Genomic DNA, 23536 nt, shown 5'->3' on the forward strand with positions numbered 1-23536 from the left:
TTCTATTAGCTTCTTATTAATCTGAAAATATAATTACCACTGATACTTTGAAATTAAAATACTTCTGGGTAAGAGTCATTACATCTTACAATAAGGAATTTGCATTATAAAATGAAATACTGCCTACTAGTATGATTTATATATGAAATTGAACTATTTTATACTAATTTTAAGTGGCTTATTCATTTAAAAAGGATTAAAATTTGTCTAATGTTTAAGTATGAAAATTGTAAATCCAATAATTAAAAGCTATTTTCAAATATGGAGATGAGCATAATTTTGTTCCCAGCAAATAATTCTGGAATATTAATGTTTCCTCTAAGTTTTAATGTCCCTACTTGATTCTGAACATACAACCTGGAGGGAATAATTTTCAATTTACTGAACAAAAAAATATAACTTTAAAACTTTGTATTTAAACTAAATTCACATACAAATGTAATTAAATCCCCCAAATAAATTATATTTACTAAGTCATCTTATATTTTATAACCATATGATGAAACAACATACAAAAATAAGCAGAAAGCCATCTGCAGTTAAACTATTCATTTTAAACTGTACACATTACTTAGAAACACTATCAGTAGGATCTCACTCAGAAGTAATGTATGTCAATCATTAAGAAAAATAATTCAATGCAGACACACACAATATTAAGCAAACACAGATGGTCAATTTTATACTTATTTCTAATAGAAACATTCGACCACAGAAAAAAATGATACATATCAATAATATTTTTAAAAACTTATCCAGTATGTATACTCAATGGTATCAGATTGCAAAATATGCAATTCAAACAGAAGATCAAATTTGTTTACTCTGTTGTCTGAAATACATACATTTTATAATTCCAAGAAGTTGTAAGCTCATTTAAAATACTTTGCATTTACAATCTAAGTTAATATTAACACTGCTCAGTGATTCTCATTCATAATGAATGTTTTTATGAATTTTTGAGGAGAACTATCTGATTCAGAAGCACAGACCCCAACGGATGCTTTTAACCTTCATCTTACCAAAGCCAAATGGTGAATAAAAATCAGCAATTGAAGAAATCAGATTTAACTATAACATTGTATATGTGTATAAAAAATAGTTCTTCGACATTTCCTTATGTCCCCACCTATCCTCCCTCCTCCAAAAGCAAAGCAAAGGAAATAGGAAAATCTTTACTTTCAACTTGATTGGAAGTGATGAAAAAATTCATCACATCAACAAAGATAGAAAAGTTCTAAGAACAAAACATTAAATTGAAGACACTGACCGTAGTCACCCTATGATTAAAAAAAAAAAAAAGCCTAAGCTAATCTTCATTTTTTAATGTAAAAATCTACCTAAAAAGACCAAGTGCCAATTTCTTCTTGTATTTCCAAACAATATGTCTCTATATCTCCATTATGGTTCATAGTTAAGAGTGTTTTTATGATAACATAATAAAGCAACAACACTAATAAAAGATTAAACAGTTATTTATACACATGTGCATATTCTCCAAAGTCTTAAGTATAAGGTTACTAAACTTAACACAATTCAATTCTCAATTAAGAAATTTTCAAATGAAATGGTTTACATATATTCAAAGAAAGACTTTAAATTAGTTATAAAATGTGGTATTTTATTGCAGAAAAAAAATAGATCTTTAAGAACTATGCTTCAAATTTGTGTACTTTCTCAATTTAAAATATATTATCTAACTAGCTTATTTCATTTTTAAAGTATAAACTGTCAGCATTTAGTAAGTTTACTATGTATCGGGTGCTGTTCTAAGCATATTACACATACAAACACATTTATTTAGTGGTTGAGAAATTAAATAAATTACTCCAGGGGACAAAGTAGAAGAGCTGGGATTTGAACACAGGCAGTCTTGTTCCAGAATTCATACTCTTTACTATAAATTTATAGCCTCTTCTGAGCCAAGCTCTATACCTGGGACTTGCAACTCAAAGTTCACACAAACAAACAAAACACACAGTCACTGCTTTTAAAGAGTTCATAACTATACACACATAAACCAGTAACTTTTCTAGTGATGAGAGACTTTTAGCAATATGATCCAATTGCTTGAAGAGCTCAAATTGGTGTAACTAATTCTTAAAGCGGCTCAGATCATGAGCTCCTTATTGCAAAATTCAGGTTTGAAGTGAAGAAAGGAGGAACCAACCACTAGGCCATTCAGGTGTGACCTAAATCAACTCCTGTATGATTATACAGTAGAAGTGACAAATAGATTCAAGGGATTAGATCTGGTAGACAGAGTACCTGAAGAACTATGGATGGAGGTCCATAACTGTACAAGAGACGGTGACCAAACCCTCCCAAAGAAAAAGAAATGCAAGAGGGCAAAGTGGATGCCTGAAGAGGCCTTACAAATAACTGAGAAAAGAAGAGAAGTGAAAGGCAAAGGAGAAAGGCAAAGACATACCCAACCGGATGCAGAGTCTGAGAGAACATGAAGGAGAGATAAGAGAGCCTTCTTAAGTGAACAATACAAAGAAATAGGGAAAAAAATTTAAAACTAGAGGGAAAGACCAAAGATCTCTTCAAGAAAATTGGAGACATCATGAGAACATTTCATCCAAAGATGGGCACAACAAAGGCTAGAAACAGCAAAGACCTAACAGCAGGAGAAGAGACTAAGAGGAGGTAGCAGGAACACAGAAGAACTGTACAAAAAAGATCTTCACGACCCAGATACCCACGAAGGTGTGATCACTCACCTAGAGCCGGACATCCGGGACTGCAAAGTCAAGGGGGCCTTAGGAAGAATCACTACCAACAAAGTTAGCGGAGATGATGGAATTCCAGCTGAGCTATTTCAGATCCTAAAAGAGGATGCTGGCAAAGTGCTCTATTCATTATGCCAGCAAATTTGGAAAACTGAGCAGTGGCCACAGGACTAGAAAAGGTCAATCCTCATCCAAATTCCTAAAAAGGGCAGTACTAAAGAACATAAAAACCACCGGACAATTGCACTCGTCTCCCATGCTAGTAAGGTCATGCTCAAAATTCTCCAAGCCAGGCTTCAACAATACATGAACCGTGAACTTCCAGATGTACAAAGGATTTAGAAAAGACAGGAACCAGAGATCAAATTGCCATCTGTCAGACCACAGAAAAAGCAAAGGAATTTCAGAAAACCATCTACTTCATTGACTACGCCAAAGCCTTCGATTGTGTGGATCACAACAAACTGTGGAAAATTCTTAAAGAGATGGGAATACCAAACCACCTTACCTGTCTCCTGAGAAACCTGTATGCAAGTCAAGAAGAAATAGTTAGAACTAGGCATGGAACGATGGACTGGTTCAATATTGGGGGGAAAGTACATCAAGGCTGTACTTTGTCACCCTGCTTATTTAACTTATATGCAGAGTACATCATGCGAAGTGCCGGGCTGGATGGAATCCAAGCTGGAATCAAGACTGCCAGAAGAAATATCAACAATCTCAGATATGCAGGGGATAACAATCTAATGGCAGAAAGTGAAAAGGAACTAAAGAAAAAGGTGGCTTTAAAACCCAGCATTCAAAAAAAATAAGATCATGGAATCCAGTTCCATCACTTCATGGAAAACAGATGGGGAAAAAGCAGAAACAATGGCAGTTTTATTTTCTTGGGCTCCAAAATCACTGTGGATCGTGGCTGTAGCCATGAAATTAAAAGACGCTTGCTCCTTGAAAGAAAAGCTATGACAAACCTAGACAGCATATTAAAAAGCAGAGGCATCACTTTGCCAACAGAAATTCATATAGTCAAAATCTATGGTTTTTCCAGTAGTCATGTATGGATGTGAGAGTTGGACTATAAAGAAAGCTGAGCGCTGAAGAACTGATGCTTTTGAACTGTGGTGTTGGAGGAGACTCATGAGAGTCCCCTGGGCTGCAAGGAGATCCAACCTACAGGAAATCAACCCTGAATATTCACTGGAATATTCATTGGAAGGACTGACGTTGAAGCTGAAGCTCCAATACTTTGGCCACCTGATGCCAAGAGCTACCTCATTGGAAAAAGACCCTGATGCAAGGAAAGATTGAGGGCAGGAGGAGAAGGGGACGACAGAGGATGAGATGGTTGGATGGCATCACGGACTCAACGGACATGGGTTTGAGCAAACTTCAGGAGATAGCGGAGGACAGGAAAGCCTGGCGTGCTGCAATCCATGGGGTTGCAAAGAGTTTGACACAACTTGGTGACTGAACAAGAACAACAAAATGACTCTTCACAAAGCAGGTGACATGTGGTTTCAAAGGGTGGGGATACAAAGGGGAAACTCCAGAAAGCTACATTAGAAACAAATGCTAAGGTCCCAGTGAATGCTGTTCCATTAGGTTCAACTGTGTAAGCAACTGAGAGTGAAAGAAGGCTGTTTACTCTGTCCAGCCAAGTGTTTCAGTTAAAAAGAAAAAAGCAAAAATACTCTTCAATGTTACTGAAGACAGGTGGAAAAGAAAAGGGACGGAAGACAATGACATTAGTTAGAAACCTTCTAGAGTATATTTTCAGAAAGAAAATATATAAAGAGAAGAAGGAGTGAAGAGTCATTTTCAAAATAGAGAAACTGAATTTGATGGGAAGATAAGAGATAAGATCAAGTCTGAAATTTCTGCACTGAAAGACTTACAAGTGACAACATTAAATGGATACAGAAAAAAAGCAACAGAAATTGAAGGGTATTGGGGTATAATTCATGATTTCAAACAATATAGCTGACACTACAGGTCTTGATTTTCATATTTTAAAAAATGAGCTGCTTTCTGTTACCATATATGACATACTAATGCAAGTTCCTGAAACTTGTTTTTTTTTACCCTTATTTATACCATTTTCTTGCTATGAATACATCTAGTACTAAGTATGGAATAATTTCTTCTTACAAAGTATGACCTAAGATAAAAAGATCCACCTCCCTAAAACCCAAAAGCACTGGTTTATGTGCTGTACATTATTAATGCATGAAGGTTGAGACTTTGATACAGCCGTAGCGCTCACTTTGATGTCAGTGGTAGTAGAAGCACCCCAGCTGCCTTCCATACTTAGTCTAAATGAAAATATATTTTTAATACCTTTGAGTATCAAATGCCACTTTGGATATTTTCTGCTTTGATCTGAATAATACTTTATTTTCTTAATTTTGTATTAATATATATTAAAATTAACATTAATAACTATTAAAATCAACTTGCTTTATTAATGTATACTAGTTATAAGCATCCATTTCAAATGAAATAAAACATTCAATCATCTAAATTATAAAAGATATAAAACTGAAATAAAATTAGTAATTGCTGTTTTCAATACAAGAATTCACTGTTTTTAAACTTCAACTTGTTATTAAATAAGAAAAACAATTAAAAGATGATTTCATTTTCTTAAAAATTAACACACAGGTACATGCTCAGTCATGTCTGACTCTTTCTGACAGGCTCCTCTTTTGAGGGGATTTTTCAGGCAAAAACACTGGAATGGGTTGCCATATCCTCCTCCTGGGGATCGTCCTGACCCAGGGATCAAACCCTGGTCTCTTGTAGATTCTTTACCACTGAACCACCTGGGAAGCCAAGACATAGGTAATAACATAGGAATTGTCTAACTGACTTTCTCATTATAATTTCCACATGAGGCACGTGATATCATGATATCCACATGATAAAATAATCATCTTAAAAAAACTTAAAAAAACTTCATAAATAAACCCAGCCTTGAGACCACTCACTTCCTTAAAAAAGGGTAGCTTTCTAATTCAGTGGCAAAGAGCAAAGAGATGAAAATTTAAACAGTAAAGGTGGCAAAGGTCATTATTTTACAACCTATAATCAGGCATTCTGGTGAATTTCATGAATATAACTTTAAGACATAAATCTAAACTCTGACAGCATTATATAATACATAAGACATCAGCAGTTAAGGAATGCAATCATTCGATTAAAACAAAAACATTTTTGCTGAATTCACAAATTAAAATACATTAGTTTGACCAACAGGTGGTGCTCAATCTCCATTTATAAAGAGAATAAATGTTCCCCAAAGCATTTCCAAATGGGCTGCCCTGGTGGCTCAAAGAGTAAAGAATCCAACACAGTGAAATCAGTTCAAGACTACGTGGCCATTTTAAAACTCAAACGTCAAAAAATCCAGTGCATAAACTTTATTTTAAATGTTGTACTGAGCAGAAGAAAATTACTTTGGTTACACTGCAAAAGAATTTTAAAACTGATACTGATTGCCATTCATCCATAGAAGACTTTGTTAAAAGTTTTTTAAATGTTGCTGGAACATTTCTTTTAAAAAGTAACTTTCAATACTGTAAAATTTTACACAACACAGAAATAAACTTTTAAAATTTAGCCAGTATTCATGATAAATTAAGAAATAACTAAAGTCATTTTATACTATTAAATCATGCTTTAGAATTTTTATTAAGTATAATGCTTATATTCTATCCTTTTCTAGAAAGTTTTTAAAACTAACAAAAAACTAAGATATTTGGCTAAAATAGAATGAGCCTATTTTTTAAAATTCAGGTTTCTATACAGCATTATATTCTTTATTTGTAAAAACAGCTTAAGACTCAATTTTCTGGCAGATTCTAAACGTAAGCTATTCTCACCAAAAGAAATATTGTTACTTCTTATTTGAACCATGATGAAACAATTTCACTTTTGCAATACCACAAATGCCCAAGTAGGGTTTATACAAATTTAATTTATGTTACATAACTAAATTTCTTTTCTTCTTTGGGAGAAAGAAACACAAAGTACTATAGAAATTGTGCAATAATATAGCATATATGATAGAAAATGCCCTAAATTTAATCTATTCATGTAACAGTCTTCTTGCTTCTTAATACGAAGGTAGGAAAAGGGCATATGGTATTTGGTTTCTAAATGTCAAAAAAAAAAAAAAATAGATGACAATAAGAAAAATTACTTTTTGTATAAACTGCATTAAAAAAAAGGAGGGAGTGTGGCTACTCTACTAGTGAAAGGGAGTGCAATAAAGCAGGATAAAAATGGGTTTAAACTAAAATCGAAACAAAACAATTTCAAGAGGCTTATATAAAAGTTTTATTGGGAACACCTAAAGCCTTAAGTTTTGCATTACAAAAATTAAATGCCACTGGTTACTAACCCAATCATGTTAAGAAGACATCAACTCAAATTCAGCCTGAGGTAAGGGAAACAATGTAATCATAGAACATACATTTTTAAAACAGCAATGATCAACACAAAATACACTATGTTCCTTGATAACAAACTATCTTCCTCATACAGAAATTTAAAGTGTCAGAAGTCTTATTCTACATTCATTAATTTTTAGACAGGTTTATTTATTCACTGCTATTAACCACTAATTAAAAGTCTAATTTAGTTCTTACATGTTTTCAAAATGAAGTAAGAATTTAAAACTGAATACTTTGGTATTTAAAACACATATATTTATTCTTGCAGTTTGTAAAATGACAATCTCTTTTTCCATATCCACAATGAAATTCTGGCTCACTGATTTAAAAATTAACGTTTTATATACTGCCAGTGCTTCATTAAAATACAAACATACCATATTTTCGTCACCTAAGTGCCAATACTGAAACCTAATTTTTACATGAATATACATCTGAAACAGTAACCCCAACTTTATGTTGCTATTCTAAAACAGTCTGATTTATTTTAACAGTTTTTTAAATTCTCTAATAGTGTTAAAGCCACTTAGACAAGATTTCACCAAAATCTTATTTTTCTTTTAAACTGATGGCAGAGTTGGCTGTATCTTTCTGACATACAGACTAAATTCCCAATTTACAGCTACATTATTTAAAGCTCCGTAAGCAAATCCATCATTTCTACTTCCCTTGTTAAGGTGAGGTTCTTACCCTCTGCCAAAGACATCATTAAGGTATACTTTGTGCATAAACAGAAATGTTTCAAATTGGTTTTCTTCATATGTATACAAGCAGGTTTACATAACAGAGATATGCACTAGAAAACAAAGGCATACCTAATTTTTAGAGCCAGAAAAATGTTTAAGTTACAATATAAACATTACTGGAAAAGGAAAGTAAAACCAGCAGGTGGGCTCATCTCTACATGACCCTTCCTTTGTAAGATAAACATTCCCTACAGTACACTTACTGGGTTTTACTTTTTAATAGATAAAATGAATATCTATACTTTGAAATGCAAAAAAATATCAGAATTAAACTTTAAGGCCAAGTCTGCCCCTGTTCATGACTGGCTGCTTGTCCAGGAAGACCTGGGTCCCTAGGTATGTTATCCGCTCTGCAGGAGCTGATTGCAGCAGTGCATGTGAAATTCGGAAGAATCCAGGAGGAACTAAATAGCGTGGAACACAATAACACGATAAAATGTCAGTCGAGAATCTGAAAAAAAGGGTAGATGTCATGGAAAAATCATTAGATATTTCTTCCCAGAACATCTGAAGTGATGGGTAAATGAACCTAACCGTCCAAATTTACCCCCTACATTTAAAGTTTCATAAAATGAATTTCTTAAAGCTCAAAAGGAATGTGTCCATTCTCACAAAGAATTCTGATTACAGTTTTGAGTTAGTGTAATTTTTAAAGTAGAATTTAAAATTTTTAAAGTAGAATTTTTAAAGCCACAAAGAGATGTATCAGTGTCTCGTTTTTAATTTTTAAAATACAGTTTAAATGACTCATTGGTTGTGCTACTGTTTAAATTAAATGATTTAGTGTTTAGAGCTCTGATTCAAAAAACTTTTAGAGACTTAAATTAAGTTTCAAAAGTTTCACTCAATTGATACAATTCTTTCCATTTGATGGAAAAAATTACAGCAAATTAAATTTCAATTCATTTGAAAATTAAAACATATTACAATCTAAAATGAAGGATTCTTTACAAAAAGACATACTCTCTTTACCCTGCTTGTTCAATGCCCCAATTTAGAGACAAGTAGATTCATGATTTTGTTTTCATGAACAATTTTGGAACTGTATAATAAATGCTTCCAAAAAGAAAGATAATGGTTTTAATTAAATGTGTGGACCAAATGATCTACTGTATTATAGGGCAGTTGTTAAAAAATTAATAACTATAAAAGAGCTGTTTCTTTTATACTACTTAATTATCTCCATATGGAGTTCTTTTTTTCCCTGTAAAGTATGTTTAACAGTGCTCTATATACAGAAGAGATGTATTAATTCTATGAAGTTTTGTTTAGTTTTATTTAGCTATGGTAGCAATTTGAGAAAACCTAGAGGGCAGCTCCTAGACCTAAAAATGATTGATTAGTATAAAATAACTCACTTAGCCTCTGTTACACAAAAATAGGCAACAAACAGAAAGGGGAAAATAAAGATGCATAGTTCTGGCTACATTTCCTTACCTCAAATTTTTTTAAAGAAGGTCTATATGCAATTGCTTTACATATATAAGGGTAAAATTCCCCTAGTTCCAAAAAACTGATGACTCAAAATGACTGACAAAAAAGATGGTAGTTAGTAAAATAAAATGAGTATTAAAGAATATGTATATATGCTTAAATGTTCGTAGTCTAAAATATACTCTATAGCCAGATCATAGAAAGTAAAATGTATACATATACATGAACATAACAAAAAGTAATCAATCTACTAAGGTTTTTTTTCCTTTGAAATGAAATTGATTCCTGGAGTAACCACTATAGCATTTTAATTTTAGCTCTTTACTGCATTTCTGTCTACTGATTTTAAGAAAAGAAACAGATAAGACTCAGAGATCTTTGAATTCTATTATTTCCACCAGTTATTAATTCTGTGACCTTTGGCTTTGTTGCTCAGTTTTCTATTACCCTGTCTTAAAATGGAGGGGGCACACAATTATATAGAAAAATTAAGCAATAAAAATCTATGAGGAGTTTAAGAGCTTTAAAAATTCATATTAATACAGGAAATTTTAACAACAAAACAGTTCTTTTCATGGAAAACTGCTGGCATCACTTGACTTGCAAAACAAATCTAAGCCAGCAATTTTACTAAATTTCTTTTAGCACACAATTACTGCAGCTTGTCCATGCTGCAAAATTCTTACATCTTTCATATGCAGCACTTTAAGTTACAATTCCAACAGGCAGAAATGTAAACACTGTATTAACTAACTACTATGTAAATGCAATGGAAATTAGTTGTAGTAAGTTTTGTATTTTTAGTTGCATTACCATAGATCCAACCCCAAGAAAACAGACAAACACTGGAGAAATAACACTTATTCTTGCATAAATTATAAATAATAAAACTGCATTATTCCTGGAAAATATGTACTCAGTATCAGTATAAATGGAGTGGGTTAATAACTAAGAGACACTATTTTTCTGTTTAGGAGAACCATAAAAAACTTAGGATCCAAAAATCTTTGGTGCATCAGTTCTAGAAAGATAATTTCTATGGATCTACAATTATCTATCATGTTCTTAAGTCTGCTAATAACAAAATCCAGGTATTTCTCATTCTCAGTGGTAGAAACAATATTGATATAACAGGATAACTAATTTTAAGAATACCTCCTAGTAGGACAGGGAATCCAACCATTTCTCATGTCGTGATTGGAATATGACATTTCTTTGCGCCAACCCATCTTAAGTCTTTCTGAAAAACATGCCACAAATTTGGACCAATCAATAAAGCAGTTGGTCAAGGCTAACTTAGCTGAAAATAAGATGTCAATGTAACTAAACAAGCACATCCCAGGAAAAACAAAAGTTTACACTAAAATAGAGACAAAGACAAGGTAATGATTATCCCTATATGACTCTAAAGTCATCAGCAGTCAAAAATACTTTCATGAACACATCAATCCATTGTAAACTGAAGAGCAACTTCTCTCAAAAAGGTGGATGGAGGATTCACCTATGGTTTATGGAATAACCATTTCAAACAAAACTCCAAAATTAAAGTTGGAAACACATACTGCTTCCTGACCTTAATCAGACTTCTAATCTTAGAAGCCTCCCAAAATGAGTTAGCCTGAGGAAATAACCACTTTCAAATTAACCCTTCTTAAAAAGTAAATTAGCTTATCATTGTTTAGGATGAGAGAAGTGTTGAAAAAATTAAGATGCTTGCAAAATGTAACTCCTACATACAAAGTCTGAAAATTTTCTTCTAACTAAACAACTGTAATTAAGATAATAATTTACGTCACCAAACCCTTAAACCCAACTGAACCATTAAGAAATGTTTTAATTTAAATGCTCTACTATGTTTAAATAGTACTTTAAGGAATAAAATGTTGGTATTTCATGGGGCATTTTAATACAAAAAAAGGTTTTTTTCAGAAACTGACATGTATCTTTTACATGTACACTAACAGTTTTTTTTCTATAAGGTAACCTATGGAATTCATAGATATGTTTCATTTTTAAGAAGAATCGATGCTGAAAGACAAATCGGTGATAATTCATAGTTCAAAGTAAGTTTTCATTTTTAAAAAAAGTCACGTAATTACTTTAGGCCCAAAATGTCACAACTAAACATGTTACCACGATTTGCATTCATTTTTTAAAAGACAGAATCTAATACCTAAAGCTACAAATACTACCACTGCAAGAAAACAGTTGTACATGAAATTGTACAGCTTTAACCATGACATTCAAGTACCTAGTTCAGATCCAACCAGTGGTAGCAACAACACAAAATGAAATCTTAACACTCCCCGTGAGGCTTCAGAAAGATCATGAGATTCTCTTATATAAGAAACGCTTCAAAATACAGTCCCTTTACTAAATTGTGGCCTCTAAACTACTAGGTATAGAAGTACAGTCACACACTGAACCATAACCTACGGCTAAAGACAGAGAGCAAAATGATCCCCCAGAACACACTTCTAGTACGACCTCGATTCCATCTGACTAGACCACATGCACCACACACACACACACACACACACACACACTTCCCACAATCAATACCACCCATTCTTTTTTCCATATTTTGGTCTTCTAATTTAAGACTAAATGCAAAGAAAGACAAGTCAAACCGCTTTATTTCACTGTGGAAAATAACTCTGAATTTGAGAGATATGAGTTTACTCAACATAAAATATACATTTTTACTTCAACTAAAGGCTTCTCTCATTTACAATAAAGAAATTCAAAACTGTGAAGTGTTTTAACTATAGAAGCAACTTCTAAAGTTTGGTCCAGGGATTCTCTGCTTAGGGTATCTGCAATGTCAAAACTATTTGAATAATAATAATAACACATTAATTGTTATATCCACTCATTCTCTGAATATACAGTGAAGTTCTTCAGAAACTCTATGACATGTGATGAGGTAAGTGGATGAATGGTGGAATATACGATTATATATTCAAATTTTCTCATTTTTTATTTCAAAGGTCAACAAAACACAAACAAAAGCTCTTTACACTCCTAAATAATTTTAAGAGTGTAAAGAAGAAGTCCATAAACCAAAGAGATTAAAAACCAGTGAACAGGGACTTCCCTGGTTAAGAATTCGCCTTGCAATGCAAGGGACATGAGTTCGATCCCTAGTCAGAGAAGATCCCACATGCCATGGACAATTAAGGCCAGGCATCCTGAGGGCAGAACCTGTGAACCACAGCTGCTGAGCCTGACACCCCAGAGCCTGTGCTCGGCAACAACAGAAATCACGGCAAGAAGGCAGAGCCGCAAAGCGCAGCCAAGCCCCGCGCTCCACAACTTAGAGAGAACCCAGGCGCAGCCGCGAAGGCCCAGTGCAGAAACACGCGCAGTGCCCGAGGAGGGCTGGTCCCCAGGAAGACTGCTCTCATCCATGAAGGGCAGATCAGACACTGAGCTCCCTCCTCCATCTCTCTCACAGCCTCAAGACATCTATCTCCAGTCCTTTTAATTGTATTTGCGGTTTTAAACACAAAACAATTTATCACGAACACTAAACACTCTCTTGATATAGCTATTTTAAATAAATACAAAGCAGCCACAATTTCCACCCAAACTTATATCTATCACTTTATGCTTCTTTAATTAAATCTGTTTTTCTTCAAGTACCAGCATTCAAGAAAAACTATTTTAGTCTTAATTTGAATTATTGATTCTACTTTAGTGACTATATTTCAGTAGTGTTATCTATTTTTATTTCATTATAACTTTTAGTAGTTAAATCTAACAGGTTAATCCCACATTTATAAACTAACCAAAAAACATTATTAGCACTTATAATTGTTTTCATGAGAAACCACTTTCTAGATTCCAATCAAATTCATAAATAAACCTACGGTATACAATCACTTTTCAGTGAAGAGTTCCTCTAATTAATTGAAACTAAACTGGCAAGTACACACAAATACACATGTTGCTTTACTTTTCCCTTTGGGTTGCCAAGAACAAATAATCAATTCAAATGAACTCCAGAGAAAGGAAATCTCAACACTCATCAACACAAGAATGAAAAGACTTGGGCACCAGGAAGAGCTCTTCAACCCCTCTCTAGGTGCTGTTTCTGCCTCTCACACTCAGCGTTTATTTTCTTACATCATGTCACACCCTTTATACATATACTTGATAAAAAAACAATTTCCCTGCCCTGTGCACAGTGAGACCTCCTGAATCTTTCTTTATAATAAAGGGAAAAAATAAAACATTGTCATCTGAAACTGATCCTCTACTGGAGGATCTACAATAGAATTTTTCTATGAAAAAAAGATCCATTTTTTCTTTTCCAATTTCTAATTCCCAAGAGAAAAACTTGATCAGTTCTTAGGTAAACTTTCTAGGCTTAAACTTCCTTCTCTGAAAAATGGGGAGATAGTAATACCCACCTCAAAAAGCTGTCATAAATCAACAACTCTTACAAGATGAGCCTGGAGAGAAACAGTGGAAAAAGAATTTTGAGCAGGAGTGTGAATGGCATGTTCTGCAAACCACACGTGGACTCAGCTAAGGCAGAGTGGGCCCGCGAGGGCACAGTAGGAGCAAGGCTTGCCTAGCAGAAACCAAGCCAAGAGGGGTTTTGACGACCGTCTTAGAGAGTGTGGGGTTTCTGCCCTATGTGAGAGGAAAAACCACTACGGGATTTTACCCAAAAGTGAGAACACAACACAAAAACAGACTGAGAAGAAGGAGGTAGGGAAGATAATGAGTTTAGTTCCACTGAGGTTTGGCAGGCTTACTTTGAACTGAAAATAATGGTTTATAAAGAGAAGAAGACTAACAGAATTATCAGCAGTTTCAGCATACAGGGAGCAGCTCAGGTCAGAACTCAGGCAGTTGTTAAATGGTCCTTTTCGAACTGTTTAGACCAACCTCCACAGAAACATCCATACATTTATCTATCAACCTCTAAAACTGAAGTTTCTTAAAACAATACTGACCTTTACTATGTAATACATCTGATAGCTTACATTCCTATTGCAAAAAACTGTCAAATTGGGTCCAATAAATTTATATCAAAACCCACTCCTAGAGGCTTCACTGACAGAATAATGATTTAAGGAACTCTTGCAGTACTCAGAGCAGACTCCTATATTCAGGAGCCACTAGATTTGAATTTTTAAGTCTTATTCACAGCTAAGTACATAGAATAATATATGAATTTGTATATTGTTACAGGATCCTTTTATTTTGAGGGTTAAAGTCTTTATACATTTTCATGAAAAATGTATACACAGTATATATTTATCACTGTTTATATTCTGTGAGCACTTAAATATTCAGAGAGAATATGCCTTCTAGTGCCTCAAGTAGACCTAAAGGTTTAATGTGTGATGCTGTGAAATGAATGAGACAGATACACTGGTGGTCAGCTGTCTGACACACATTACTCATGGATAAAGGTCTCAAAGAGGTGTTTTCACTAGGTTCAGCAATTTGCTATAACAGAGGTAGCAGAGAGCACTGGATTTTTGGTGTCACACTGCCCAGAGTCCAACCTCGGCCCTGAAATTTACTAGCTGTCGTCTCTGAGCTGCAAGTTTCCTCATCTGGAAAATGGAGATAATAACAGTACTGACTTCACAGGGTTGATGTGAGAATTAAAGGAATCAAAGGAATATACATACACTGCTTCACAGAGTGTTGGATTGAAATGTTAAAAATTATTATTATTTAACTTATCCAACTAGACTGTTACTTCTTTTAAGTGAAGGGGCTTTCACTGTGAGGTTTGTCAAGTATTTTATCATCCTGTGTATAGCAAATAAAGCTGACATTTTTTCCATCAGTGTCCACAGACTGCTGAGTCATAGTATTTTAAGTGCAATTTGAAATTCTTATATAAAAAAGAACTTGAACCTTCATACTCTCTTCTCTAATTATCACTTGTGAGTATATAAAAAATCCAAAACACTGACACTAGTAATTGCCCCTTACCATTTAATGACTATGCCTTTCTCAATAGCTGTCATTTTTCAGTACTTATACTTTCGCTTTTTGATAGTATACCTAAAAAGTAATAAGTCTGGAACCACTGACTGTCAGGTCAAGTACCTCATACCTTTCAATTATCCCTGCATGTATCACTGTATGTAACATAGTAATGTCACTGATCATTACAGTGATGACCTCGAGCCACCAAGAAAAGGCTAATTATCTTCATACATTCTCTTTAACATGATATTTTAGAAAGACCGCCTTTAAAAAAAGGTTTAAATTGTAATGAGTGACCTTCAGTTATCTAGTCTAAGATGTTAACTCCTTTGTAGTATAAGTAAAATCCCGTTTTACACTATAAATATCAACCTCTGATTCTGTTAAACGTATGTATTTCCATTTGCTTATAAGTGATCCTTGAATGAAAGCCACTGGCCGATAGGTAGACAGTAAGTTTTACTGGAAAAAATACTCTATGTAACAAACTACCTTTAATCTTGACCCATGGAGGTATCGTCTTTGTAATGAGTAGCTTCTATTGAGATACGTTGTTATAAATATCAAGGAATAAAGAAAAGACTGACCGTCATAAGGGTTCTAAGACCTCCAGTTTGCTTTAAGTTTTGTCTGTGTGTACGCAGTTTACAATAAAACTATTTAAGTAGTACATGTTATGAGAGACATAACAACAAGATGTCATTTCCTAAATATCAGTTCATCAGTGAATACTGCCTTAAAAATTCATGTTCTAAGTTCTGTTTATTCCTGTAAATTGACAGAAACACAACTTTGTCCCCTTTGTACCCCATATGCCTAAGGAAATTGCTACTACAACTATTTCTCACTATCTTGCTTTTCGTTTTTTAATTTATATCAAGTAAAATTAAGGATTGAGAAAGAACATTTGTACTAATAGTAAAAGTAACAATGGTGATTGTAGTATTAGTAAAAATAATAGTAACGGGAGTGGGAACAACAACAAATAATGGTGAGTTTCATTTTTGAGTGTCTAGAGTGTACAGGCACTATGCTAACATATTACACACACACATATTCTCAATGAAACATGGGGAAACTATTATTACCATTTTATGGTTCAGAGAGGCTTATGCAGTTTGCCCAAGATTACCTGGCTAGTAAGCAGTGGAACAGAAATTCAAACCAACTTGGCCTCCATAACACCATATATAACCCTGACTCTTGCTAGTATATTCTGCAGTCAAAACGGATTTTGCTTTATAAAAATTGTAATAGAAATATTAATCTAATTTTGGGGGTACCTCCCTTGTGGAATATACGTAAGCAATTATTCTTTAAAACTGCTTAACTCCTAAAAGAATCTAAATGAGCAATGTGGCATCTCTTGCTGCTATTTAGTAGTAACCTTTGTCCTCATTTCCTCCATCCTTTGCCCTTAACAGATGAGAAAACTATTTTGCTTTGAAAAGGAAATAAATAGGTAACATTAATTTTTTGAAAATACAACTGCTCATTAACTGATATTCAGGAATTAAAAGATGGATAACAAACGGTTTCGAGCAAACACAGGGAAAGGAGCACTCAGAGGTACTGTGATGAGAGTGCAGGCTGACACAACCACCCACCCTGAAGTACATTCTGCCAAGAGGCGGCAGTTTTTAAAACAAATACCCCCAGCCTCCAAATTTTCACTTTCAGAATAAATTCCTAGGACATAATTACAAAATTGAAAGAAAACAGGAGAAACTGATATAGCAATAGCTCATTACTACAGGGATTTTATAATAATGAGAAGTAAGAAACTATTTAAATATGCAATAATAGTAATAGTTACACAAAACATGGCACATCGACACAATGGGTTACAAAATAGCTTTTAAAAATAACAGCACAGTCCTATAACTACTAACAGAAGAATAGTTTTTGTAACTAGGGTTTCTTTCCTCTTCAATTGTAAGATACAAAATAGTATTAGCATTTCTTCATTTTTTTCTTGTCATCAGAGCAAGTCCTTTATCTTTTTGAAAAGTTTTCTATGAGTTTATCCAGATACCAAACAAATAGGGATTTGGGAAAGGAATAAAGAGACTCCTAGGAAGGAATCAGTCCAAGAAAAGATACTAATGGTGGGTTTGGGGGTGCCCAAAGATAATTTGAGATAATTTGAGAAAAAGATTACACAAAGCAACACTTAATATGAGCCATTTTTATACTAAAATAAATATTTATATTTGCTGCCTATATACATTAACAAGTCTAAAATGGAGTTGACCAAACTGTTACTAGTAGATCGTGTACTTGCAAAAACTCTGAAAACACGTTAAGAAATACTCTTCTGTACTAAGTTCCAATCAACATGTATTATTTTCATAATAAGAAAAAGGGGCCATTTTCAAGATATTCTTGCATTTTACATCCTTTACAAACAAAAGAAATAATCAAGATACCTATGAAGATGCATGTGCCAAGACATTCATTGAACCATACTATAAAAAAAGCAAAAAACAAACAATTTAAATACCAAATAAACATACTTCCCAGCCATGAAGAACTAACGTTCTACAAGACTATTTCTTGCTGTGGTATAATGTTCAAAATATATTAATCAGTGAAGCCATAAATTAAGTATAACTTTCTTGGAAAATATAAATTATATTTACATAAAAAAATACTGAGAACATTCACTCAGATATAAACAGGAATTTATTTGCCTCTGTGTTATGAATTATGGGTAATTTGTGATTTCTGCCATTTGTGCTTTGTGTTTTCCAAGCTTTCTTTAATGAGGATGTACTGACTTTGTAATTAAATAAATAAATAAATATAAGGATTCTTCGCCTCTTACCTGTTTATATTTAAGACACCAAGTTCTATATCCAACACTTCAAATGAAAATTATTCTATTTAGAATATGTAAAACAGATGGCTAAAACTCACTAAAAAGTTTTTCTAAAATTGAAAATTACTATCAAAATACAAAACATCAGTCTATAAATTAAATATTTAAGGTTTTTTTTTTAAAAGCAGGTGAATTTCTGTGCATTAAGGGCTACTTTTAAATAATTCTGTTTGAGGAAAATTCAAGGTCTTCCTGAGCATGACCAGGATTTTCTGAAATAGAATTTCCTATAGAAAATCAGTTTTACAATTGAAGGTTTCACAAAACAGGCAGTATGTGAGTGGGCTACCTTCTTTAATAGCTGCAAAAGGACTGTGAGGTTAAGAAAAAAGCATTTACCACATATCCATTTACCCTGACCCTTATATTATGACCTAATCATTCCTTGACTACCCAAATATCTCTTCATTACAAAATGTGAAAGCTATTTTTACTCTAAGAAACCATTTTTAAAAAATTCTCTGCCCCAAATTTAACTACCTTATTTCCATTTAATGATCCCATCAGGCTATCTATATTTCTAAATGTTTAATTATGTCAGAAACTGACCACTTAAACTCTATAGCTTCAAATACATAACCTAACTGTGGTTACAATATATATAATTTGAAATATTCTAATAAATTGAAAGAATAAAATATTAATTTCCATTAGAACTTTGAGATATTTTTAAACTATTTCAAAAAACCAATTTAGAAGTATTTACTCACAATTAACAAATTACGTATGTCAGGACATTTCTTCAATTTTACTGCAGGGCCCTTCTCTAACTGCCATATTAAACAACCATCACAGAAGCATCATACTATGGAATTTAAGTGTCTTTGGTTTTAACCAAAAAGTCATGCGTGCCTTACAAGCATCCCTCACTTACACATGTGCTACACAGTCCAAGGATGAAAAGTCCACAGATGATTTTCCTTCACCATCTGCTGCTGCTGGCTGAGGTTTAACCTCCCAGCTAAACCTGTTAGCAAACTTCTCCAGGTTAACTTCAGCCATGCCATATGCTGGTTCTGAATAAGGCATAATTCCAGACCAAGTCACATAATTTAAATTTAGGACTGAAGGGGGAAAGGGAGTGAGGTTAAGATAAGCACTACTGAAATCACTGCATTTCTGCCTCTGATCCCACTGGAGAAACATACCTACCCTTTCCTCGTGTGCTTTTAATCACTAAGTCTCTTCACGCTCTTCCTTAGGAATGCTCCAAAGAAGTCTGAGTATTCTTCCAAATATATACAGAAAATGACTTTCAGTTTCTGGGCACCCCCAAACCCACCATTAATATCTTTTCTTGGACTGATTCCTTCCTAGGAGTCTCTTTATTCCTTTCCCAAATCCCTATTTGTTTGGTATCTGGATAAACTCATAGAAAACTTTTCAAAAAGAAAAAGGACTCGCTCTGATGACAAGAAAAAAATGAAGAAATGCTAATACTATTTTGTATTTTGTATCTTACAACTGAAGAGGAAAGAAACCCTAGTTACAAACAGAACAGGTGGTGACAAGAGGCTAATAATGAACTGTGGAAGAGGAAGAAAAGAGATGAAGGCTCAATGCCAGGAACTGTTGAGTCCGCTCCAGTATCTCCAATGGAAGAGCTCTAGTCAGACCCTTTGGTTTTTAAACTAAAAAACCTGTTCTCTAGACCCCAATATCCACTCCTGTACACCCCAATGGCACCATGGAGCCGACATGAGAAGACAGCTATGTACCCTTTGAACCACCTAAAGTAAGCTAGTGCTCTAAAGATTTTTTTCCCACAGAAACATTCTTATAAAGTTTGGTTGGATCCCATTATAATATCAACATTACAGTTCATGTAAAAGGTTACCAAAGACCAGATTAGAGATCCATTACATAAAACACTCCTAGAAAGAAAACGTGTTCCTAGTTCAACTCCTAAAATATATGACCTTAAAAAACCAACTCTTAAAACACTGCTCATTTGTATATCATGAACTACCTATATGTTTCTGATGCAATCAAAGCTAGTATAGCAACATTTCCATGGATAAAAGCAACTTCCTTTCTTCTTACATATATAAAAAAAATGGACCTCCTTTTTCTAAACTTAAATACCCTCAGTCGCAGACTGCCTGACTGTAGCAGTCCAAGCCATTGCTGGAAGGCAATCCAACAGTAGGATGAGAGTAATTTCACACCTAGCTCCTACTTAAGCAGTCGCACATGTTACGACACTGTCCAAATGCCAAAGTGTGAGCAAAGGAATTAACTTTTAGAAACCTAAGTTTCAGTTGAAGACTCCCTTAAAACTTGAGGGAAAAAAAGGCTGGTATTCTAATTCTGCATTTGTTACTTCAAAAGTACAGGTAAAGTAGCAAATGTTTATATAGCCTTTAAAATACAACCATGTAAACTTTACTACTTTGTAGAAATACAAAAGAATGACTTTTACTCCATTATTATTTGCAGATCAACTTAATTAGTCTATATAATCTACTCACAAATGTACTATTTCTTCAAAACCCTCTAATTAAAATGCTCCAAAAATGACCATTTCTAAGCTAATGCATAGGCAGTTCAGTAGTTAAAACATAGTCCTAATTTCACCATAATAATGGGAGAGATTCTGAACTCTGTGCTTTTAAGTCAGACCCAAGTTACTCATATGAAGTATAACATGAATTTAAACTTAATTAATTACAAACTCCAATTGATGATTTCTGTCCTCTTTCCAAATGAAACATTTCACTTACAGCCAAATCTCAGTTACTAAAGATCTGACTGTCCAATGTGCATGCTGCTTTTATTTCTCCTTCCATCTTCCAGTTTTAGTTCTTCTTATCTGTTGAACACACAGGAGAATTTTTAAGAAAAAATGATGCACAAAGTCATTAGGAAAAAGAATTAATCTATTTCAGCTTTCTGCCTGACAAACAGTCCTTCCAAAAATACTGATATACACCTTCTATTCAGAGAAGCGCCTGAGATCACAACACCTCCGGAGTACGTCCTGCACGCCACTGACGTTTACTTCCCGCCTTGGGCACCTGAGTGGACACATACACTTTGGGTCTAGATATAACCATCTGAAAATGATAGACCAAGCATCTTCAAAATGAAGAAATTTAAGGCCATTTAAGCTGAACTGTACCTTCCACCACATAGAAGTCCATCACTGTGCTATCTGGGGAAAAATTAAAACAGAGAGACCTAATTCTGTGAGTCATTACAGCAAGGTAACAACTGAAAATACACTCTTAGTAGCAATAGTAAATTATTCTGCTCATTAACCTTTCAGTCAGAGTTGGATAGTAGCAACAGAAAGATTAAACATAGGTCAATATCAGGTTTAGTGACTGTCCTCAATTATTTATATTTATATATTACTTCCCTATTCATTACTAAGATATCATTTCACTCAACAGCCTCAATGACAAAGAAGACAACATATTCTATAAAATACGTAGGTAAATATCACCATTTACAATTCTATACATTGCAGTTATTTAATGCCTATCAGTCTTAGTCTCAAAGCATATATGAAAACCATTTCTGAATATTCAATGTTACAGAGTTCACTTTATTTTATACAACAAAAGATTTAAATAGCAAAGGTGAAGGCAATCTGATTTAAAAATCTGAAAATAAAATTCTTAGTAATATGAGCATCAAGAAAAATGTATGCTTTGACAATCAAAATACTAAAAATTAATAAATCTAATAAACAGATTAACAATTTATTATACACAAAACAGATAAAAACAAGAATTCACTGATTAGTACAGGGAGTTATATTCAATGTCTTATAATAAAACTATAGTGGAAAATAATCTGAAAAAACAACATATATATGTGTAACTGAATCACTTAGCTGTACACCCAAAACCAACTGGTGTACAAACATATTGTAACTCAAAATACATATTATAAATCAAATACCAAACAAAACACCATATTGTAAATCAAAATATAACAATATTGTAAATCAACTATACTTCAATTTAAAAAGTTGCTGAATCTAGGTAAAGAGTTTGTGAGATATCTGTACTACTTTTAGAACAATTTACTTTGAAATTATTTCAAAATAAAACAATTTAAACACCTAAAATGAAGGCAAGAAACATCAGATATGAAACAGTCTTTAGTACAACCAATATTTAAAAAGCAATCAACCAGCCTTAAATGCTAACATTTTCCATATTCTTCAGAATATAATACACCCTTATTTGTATTTAATCACAGATTTTGCATAGCCTCCTAACATCAAAATGGTTTGATCAAGATTGTGTTTATAAAGACTAGATTTAAAAAAGAAAAATAATTTATTGTGAAACAACACATTCTTAAAGATTTTCCACAGGTAAATTTCAAAAATTAGTGGAAAAAAAAATTAGTGCAATAAGAGAAATAATTTATAATTTAGTATCCTGTTCATATAGATGGCACATGTTGTCCTCCAAATGCCATACTGATGAAATATTTACTTTAATCCTCAATTTTATTCTTAGTTTATTTCTTCTTCCACATTATAAACTTAATTAAGATTAATACAGTGTTCAATAGTTATGGTCTGTCTATACTATCTAGAAATTAAGCGGATGCACACACATACACACAAAAATAGTAAAAATTAACGTTCAGATTCTGAAATTGCTACTTAAAAGAGTACTGAAATATTTAACCTCATTTCATTATTTTAAAATCACTGTAGTTCTAAAAGATAATTACTATATTTGTATAACATTAATACGTTATAAAATGCTTAAAATCTACAATCATATTTTAGTCTCACAACATTGCAAGCCAAGTAAGATAGGTATCACAGTACTCATTTAACAGAAAAGTTTTATAACCTATTATAAAATTTAAGATCACTTACTGTCTTGTTTTCATATTTTAAGTTTTTCCATTTTTATTTATAACTTCATAAACAAAAAGATACTCAACAAATGCCATGTGATAAATCATCATGTTCACTATGTGAACTATTTCTAAAACTCAATCAAGGATGACAGATTAATTATTTTTGGAACTGATCAACTAACAAAGCTGTAAAAATGCAGTTTATAGAGAGTAAGGGGAAAATAATTGAAACTTAGGAAGAAAAATAACATATCAATAAGGTTACTTTATCACTGAAGTAAAAAAAAAAAATAAACCAATTCACAAAAAGAATTCTCATGTACATTCTTCAGAATCCATCTAGAGTTATGAGATCTAGAGAAGACGACAGAGAGAAAATCAGCTTGAGTGACTTATTCTCAGTTTTGCTTTTTTAAAATTCGTTGTTAAAAATAGAAATATCTTAGTATTGAGATACATCAGAGAAAGAGATCATGAAGATTCTCCCATTTA

The 23536-nt window shown here is 33.2% G+C and overlaps 1 protein-coding gene and 1 long non-coding RNA gene across 2 annotated transcripts in view; both read right to left on the reverse strand.

The window, feature by feature from the left end:
• FBXL17 (F-box and leucine rich repeat protein 17) overlaps positions 1–23536 on the reverse strand; it is a 512447-nt gene that overhangs the window by 416024 nt on the left and 72887 nt on the right. The gene's annotated exons all lie outside the window — the stretch shown is intronic.
• Positions 6142–21844, reverse strand: LOC133062723 (uncharacterized). The gene is made up of 4 exons (XR_009694246.1): positions 21144–21844; positions 20935–21023; positions 10525–10609; positions 6142–8386 (listed from the first exon to the last, which is right to left on the reverse strand). It is a non-coding gene; the product is annotated as an uncharacterized LOC133062723 (long non-coding RNA).

The sequence above is a fragment of the Dama dama genome, chromosome 9 (assembly GCF_033118175.1).
Source record: "Dama dama isolate Ldn47 chromosome 9, ASM3311817v1, whole genome shotgun sequence".
NCBI lineage: Eukaryota > Metazoa > Chordata > Mammalia > Artiodactyla > Cervidae > Dama > Dama dama.